General features: G+C 35.6%; 1 protein-coding gene across 4 annotated transcripts in view; it reads right to left on the bottom strand.

Moving 5' to 3' along the window:
- LOC136829801 (putative neural-cadherin 2) overlaps window positions 1–7500 on the bottom strand; it is a 680925-nt gene that overhangs the window by 643887 nt on the left and 29538 nt on the right. The gene's annotated exons all lie outside the window — the stretch shown is intronic.

Genomic DNA, 7500 nt, shown 5'->3' with positions numbered 1-7500 from the left:
TTGGAATTCACCTTGGTCATGCAACTTTTATCTAATATTCAGTTGTATTTTGATTTTAGAGTTTACTTTTATTATATCATAAAGTTTGTTAAACGGGGCAAAAGTCAAAAATGGACATTATCAAAATGTTGTCGTGATAAATCTGGAAATTATTGTTGTGATAAATCTGGAAATTATTGACATGATAAATCTGCAAATTGGTATGTTGGTCATCCACCCTCCAATCATCAAACATACTAAATTTCAGCCCTCTAGCCTCAGTAGTTTATATTTTACATAAGGTTAAAGTTAACCATGATCGTGCGTCTGGCAACGCTATAGGACACCCCACCACCGAGCCTTGGCTGAAAGTTTCCTGGGCCGCGGCTCATACAGCGTTATATGCCGTACAAAAAACTTTTTTTACTTGTTTTATAGACGAGAATACATTGTTTCCATTTGACTGTCTTCTCTCAAAATCACGTCCATTCTGGTATACCCGGCCATCGACAAAATTCTTTTATTTCCTCCCATTTCCCATACACCTCCCATACAAATCTCGGTTAATTACAGCCCTGTAATCCCTGTAATGCCCCATTTGGTTAGCATAACCCTCCACACGGCCTATGGATCTATTACAGATTACAGAACGCCATTAGGGGGTAAAGGAATGTGATGTTTTCTTTGATAGCACAGCCATCAGTTTTGGGTTTACAAATTTAGTTTCTTTTTTTATATTTAAGTTTTAATCATTCCCTTTCTAGGTGTTGTCATACTGGGTATTTTTATATTTTGTCAGAAAACGACAATGAATTTGCCATCGAATTGTGGGCTAGTTTGTCTAATACACAATCAAAAAAAGTCTGTATTCTGAATATTTAGTTTCTTTTTTAATATTTATTTATTCACTTATTCCCTTGCTAGGTGTGGGCATATTGAGTATTTTTAGATTTTGTCAGAAAACGACAATAGATTTGTCATCAAATTGTGGGCTAGTTTGTCTAATTCACAACAAAAAAGTCTGTATTGTGAATAAATATCAAATATATTTCAAAACCATGTCTGTATTTTGGACACATAGCAAATATAATTCAATATAAATAATATATTTAGAGAATACTTAACAAAAGATCCTACGCATTTATGCCATTGTTTAACGAACTGATAGCAAAGGGATTTATTCCTCATACACCAAAATACACCAAAACACAACAATACGTCCAAAATACAACAGGGAGATGTTTTGATTTCGCCATGCAAAACAGGGGAAGCGCTTGATTCAAAACACACAGAACTGCTTGCGTGTCAAACATCTTGAGAGATTTCGCAGACAACACGAGGAGAAACACTTGTGGATGATATATATATTCTCTCTCTCTCTCTCTCTCTCTCTCTCTCTCTCTCTCTCTCTCTCTCTCTCTCTCTCTCAACCTTAGGAATAACATGATATTTATTGTATTCTTAGCTCTCTCTCTCTCTCTCTCTCTCAACCTTAGGAATAACATGATATTTATTGTATTCTTAACTCTCTCTCTCTCTCTCTCTCTCTCTCTCTCTCTCTCTCTCTCTCTCTCTCTCTCTCTCTCTCTCTCTCAACCTTAGGAATAACATGATATTTATTGTATTCTTAACTCTCTCTCTCTCTCTCTCTCTCTCTCTCTCTCTCTCTCTCTCTCTCTCTCTCTCTCTCTCTCTCTCATACGCGGAATAAATAATGATACCACACCATTCCAGACACTCTCAACATTTATTTTCTTCGGCAATACATATGTCCCACGTTCGTTATCCGATATTTTTCTATAAAGCGCGAAATTTGAAATATATGTTTTGACACTTCGCTAATGGAAAAATAAATTTATGAAATATTCCCGGCGGGCTTTTTCGAGTTCCTGTATCGGTTTTGTTTCATATTTTTTTATTCTTTTCATATTCACCCCCTTGCAAAATGGAACTGACGCCATAGGCTGGAATGGGGAGTGTGAATTAATCACTTGTCAAAAGAATATATGTATGTATGTATGTATATATGTATATATATATATATATATATATATATATATATATATATATATATATATATATATATATATATATATATATATGCCAGCCAGCTTCAACCTCCCTAGATGTAAACCTGAAGTAAAAGTGTAAATGCAGAATAATAATAATAATAATAATAATAATAATAATAATAATAATAATAATAATAATAATAATAATAATAATAATAATAACTATTTAATAATCATAAAAATACAAATGATAATAATAACAATAATAACAATAATAATAATAATAATAATAATAATAATAATAACAAGAATAAAATAATAATAATAATAATAATAATAATAATAATAATAATAATAATAATAATAATAATAATAACAAGAATAAAATAATAATAATAATAATAATAATAATAATAATAATAATAATAATAATAATAATAATAATAATAACAAGAATAAAATAATAATAATAATAATAATAATAATAATAATAATAATAATAATAATAATAATAATAATAATAATAATAATAATAATAATAATACAGTACACATAACAACAAAACATCTGCAAAAAAACTTCAAGAAACAAATGTTTATGCAAATGTTCCCTTTCAGCCCAACCAACAATAATAATCATCTTTTCCACTTAAACAAGTAATGAAATTATCCCAATTCCCCTTCCTCCTCTTCCTCCTCCACCTCCCCTAAACCCCTCCCCTCGGGGTGGGGACGGAGATGGGGGCCCAAACTCATAACCCCATTTCCCGAAGCGAGTAAATTTTGGCAACTTGCTCGGCCAGGTTTCATGAGATCACCATAATGGATTTGGGAATGACCTTTGCTCAACTGACCTCAATATGGGTCTGGTGACCTCCTATGACCCCCTCCCCCCACAGTTCCCCCAGTTTTGCGACAGTTTCAACACAGGTTCCCAACAGCTTTTGCTTACTGATTTCCATAGTTCCTCACAGGTCCCCCATAGTTTCCAGCATGTTCCCGCAATTCCTCACAGTTTCCCACAGTTCGCCCACAGTTTCCTACAGTTTCCCATAGTATCCCACAGTTTTTTGACACAGTTTCCCACAGTTCTCAACAGTTTCTCAAGTTTCCCCACAGTTCCTCAAGTTTCCACACAGTTCCCACAGTTTCTTACTGTTCCTCCACAGCTTCCCACAGTGTCCCGCAGTTCACGATAGTTTCCCACAGTGTCCCACAGTTCACCATAATTTCCCACAGCGTCCCACAGCTTCCCACAGTTCCCCACAGTTCTTCACAGTGTACCACAGCTGCTCACAGCTTCCCACAGCTTCCCCACATTTCCCCACAGCTTCCCACAGCGTCTCACAGTTCCTTACAGCTTCCCACAGTTCCCCACAGTGTCCTACAGTTCCTCACAGTTTCCCACAATTCCCCGCAGTTTGGGGAAACGACCTTAGATGGAAAGTTTGGGACTATTATTGCTCGAAGTTAAATCAGGAGTGAGGAGATGATATTACCAAAATAACAATATTAAGTTTGATATTACTATAGTTGAGGAAGGAGGAGATGTTAATAATAATAATAATAATAATAATAATAATAATAATAATAATAATAATAATAATAATAATAATAATAATAATAATAATAATAATCAGCAACAAAAACTTAAAATACAATACAATCAACAAAATTATCTCCCAGCCATATGGTCCAAATACTTAACTCCCCCACCCACACCCACACACACCCACACCCCCCACACCCACACCCCCCACACCCACACCCACACCCACACACACACACGCAAGCACAAGCACACACAGCGTCTTCAAAGTGCAAGCAGAAACTCGTTTGCAGTTCCTTTTCATAATCCGAGATCAATATCTTATTAATTCCGACGATGCGGCCGCAAGCGAGCAAACACGTTCGTGGTCTTTTATTGCTCTTCTTCTCTCGCTTATGAGAAGGACTTTAGGGATGTAAATAAAGAGAGAGAGAGAGAGAGAGAGAGAGAGAGAGAGAGAGAGAGAGAGAGAGAGAGAGAGAGAGAGAGAGTTTGTAAGTAGATGATTGGATGTAGGGATGTGGGGATTTGGGTCAACAGATTTAGCTTAATGATTTTATGTATATGTGTGAGTGTGTGCGCGTGTGTGTGTGTGTGTGTGTGTGTGTGTGTGTATAAGATCTTCAACAAATGTGTCGTCAACATGTCTGCGACAAATGGTGGAGACTTCCACCTCGTTTAAGACAAACGTCGTTTATAAATTGGAAGAAACAGCAAAAATATTGATACAATTATTTAATAATTTCAAAATCATTATAATGAGTAAAAAAAAGGTCTCAGTGAGAGAATTACTTGGCCTTAAAGATTCAAATTGAGTAACTTCAAACTCCAGTGAAAAACCAACGGGAAATCCACTGAAAAACAACACTGAAACCCACTGAAAATCCCCACTGAAAACACTGAAACCCACTGAAAAACTCACTGGGACCAACTGAGAAACTAACTGGAAACCCGCTGAAACCCACTAAAAACCCACTGACAAAACCCGCTGAAGCCCACAAAAAACCCACTGACAAAACCCGCTGAAGCCCACAGAAAACCCACTGACAAAACCCGCTGAAGCCCACAAAAAACCCACTGACAAAACCCGCTGAAGCCCACAGAAAACCCACTGACAAAACCCGCTGAAGCCCACAAAAAACTCACTGACAAAACCCGCTGAAACCCACTAAAAAACCCACTGACGAAACCCGCTGAAACCCGCTAAAAACCCACTGACAAAACCCACTGAAAAACCCGCTGAAACCCACTGAAAAAAAAACACAAACACAATGACAAAACCAACTGGAACCCACTGACAAAATCCACTAAAACCACTGAAAAACCAACTGAAACCCAGTGAAAAAACAATGAAACCCACTGAAAACCCACTGAAACATACTAAAAAAACCCATTGAAAAACCCACTGAAACCAACCGTCAGAACCCACTGAAACCCACTACAAAAACCCACTGAAAAACCCACTGAAGCCAACTGAAAAACCCACTAACAAAACCCACTGAAAACCCCACTGAAACCAACAGAAAACCCACTGACACCAACTCAAAAACCCACTGAAAACCCCACTAAAATAGAGACTCACAAACACCCATTAAAACAGAAATTACTGGAAATAAATAAAAAAAAAATCAGTAGAAAAAACAAAAAAAAAAAAACGTCAAAAACTTCATACTGGAGGAGAAAGGAGGAAAGGTTATCAAGGCCAACTTGACCCCAGGTCATATTTTGCACCCCTGGAAAATCCCTTGTACCCTCAGGGAGAGTGTTCTCGTTCCATCTCCCTTCCTGTGTTATCTCTCTCTCTCTCTCTCTCTCTCTCTCTCTCTCTCTCTCTCTCTCCCCTCGTCTTTTGCTCCAGGCTGTGGGTGGGTGATATCCTTCCAAACCTCTCCAAATTTCCAAAATTGTTTTTGGAACAGGGGGGGCGTATAAAATCTCATATATATATTCTTGTCGCCTGAGGGGGGTACTATGTAAAGAATTGGGAATGTTTTTTCTTTCTTTCCATAGATTTTTGTGTCTAATCTATATTTACGTAGACGTGTCTTCCTTTAGTGTATATATATATATAAATAAATAAATATATATATATATATATATATATATATATATATATATATATATATATATATATATATATATATATATGTTCCTCCAAAGAAAAGAGAAAGGTAGCTTAATACTTAATGTCACTCTACTGACAAGCCTGCAACCTCATCCACTCTTCCATATGCTAATAACCTTGCGATTCGAGTACCCTCAAAAAAAAATATTAATGACTTAATCTCGAATTCACAAAATGCAAAATAAAAAAAACACAGAATCTAGTTCACGTTAAAAAAAACTACAGTTTCATATTCCCAGAATCTGATAATCAACATAAACTACAAAGTCTCTTTTAGAATCCTTTGAATTCCGGACACATTTCAATAATTATTCAAAAAAAAAAAAAAACAGATATTCCCGCCCTGGGGGAGTTACGTAACTATCTCTCTATAGACCAGAGACAGTAGAAGTTTTACAAAGAGGAGACGTATTATAATATCTTATGTAAGCTTGTGTATACCCTTTCAAGTTTTAGGGGGGAGGGGGTTTCAGGGGGAGAGGTGGTTTTTGGGGGAGAGGGGGTAGGGAGGAAGGGTTAGGGAGGAGGGGTAGAGTGAGGTAATTTAGAATCTTGTATACAAACGTTCTCTTATTGTTAAGGAAAGGTTTAGTTTTACTTCCTCATGTTTAAGGGGGAGGGAGATTTTTGGAGGGGGTCTTGGAGGAGGGGGTATGGGGGTGATATAGGCAGGTAGGCTTCCTGGTGGAGGAAAGGGTATAGGCTAGCACCCTCATCCCAAAGGAATTGTTGAGAATTGGATGGTTGTGATATGGAACCATTAAGCTTTCCGAAACAAAGAGGTTGTAGAAAAAAAATATATATATATATATATATATATATATATATATATATATATATATATGTGTGTGTGTGTGTGTGTGTGTGTGTGTGTGTGTATACACACATACCATTAATCTCAAAAAACAACGCAACAAAAATAGAACAATGAGAGAGCTACACAAAAACAAATTGACTGCAACAACTCTCAAGCCCCTTCGGAAAAAACAACTTTATAGACAACAGAATTTTCCCATCTATAAAACTGGATAGTTTTCCACAATATATAGGTAGTTTTTTTTTTGATCCAGAGGTTTTACTTGATCACAAAAAATATGAGATATTTGTAGATTTAATATCTATATTTTTTTAAATCTGGAGATTTTACTCTCTCTCTCTCTCTCTCTCTCTCTCTCTCTCTCTCTCTCTCTCTCTCTCTCTCTCTCTCTCTCTCTCTAATTTAATTACAAACTGGTAAAATTGGAAAAAACAAACGAGAAAAACATTAGACATTACACCTGGAACCAAATCAAGTTAAAAAAAAAATTAAAAAATTAAATTAAAAAAAATGCTCTCGGCCAATAGACGAACAAATTACATTGTGCGAGAATCCACTGTCGAGTTTTTTCCTTTAAAGTTGCAATAAAAAACATACGATATAAAAGAAAAAAACTTCTCCATGGAGGTAAAGAGGTAAGATGATTCTTGAAGGTTAAAACCTTTCTCTGCCTAACCCCATCAACCTCACTTCAAAAAAAATTAACCCCACCTAAAAGCATTAACCTTACCTAAAAAAAAATTAATCTCAGCTGAAAAAAACTTTACCACCCAAAAGTACATTAAACCCACCTAAAATAAGATATTAACCTCACCTGAAAAATATTAAGCTCGTCTACAAAATATTAACCTCACCTAAAAAATATTAACCTTACCTAAAAAAGTTAACCTCACCTAAAAAATAACCTCACTTAAAAAAATGTTAACCTCACCTATAGAAAATTAACCTCACTCAAAAAATATTAACCTCACCTAAAAAAACTCACCTAAAGAAATATTAACCTCACCTAAAAAAATATT

The sequence above is a fragment of the Macrobrachium rosenbergii genome, chromosome 45, assembly GCF_040412425.1.
Source record: "Macrobrachium rosenbergii isolate ZJJX-2024 chromosome 45, ASM4041242v1, whole genome shotgun sequence".
NCBI lineage: Eukaryota > Metazoa > Arthropoda > Malacostraca > Decapoda > Palaemonidae > Macrobrachium > Macrobrachium rosenbergii.
The sequence above is the reverse complement of the archived record's forward strand: the minus strand, read 5'-3'. Positions and strand labels throughout refer to the sequence as shown.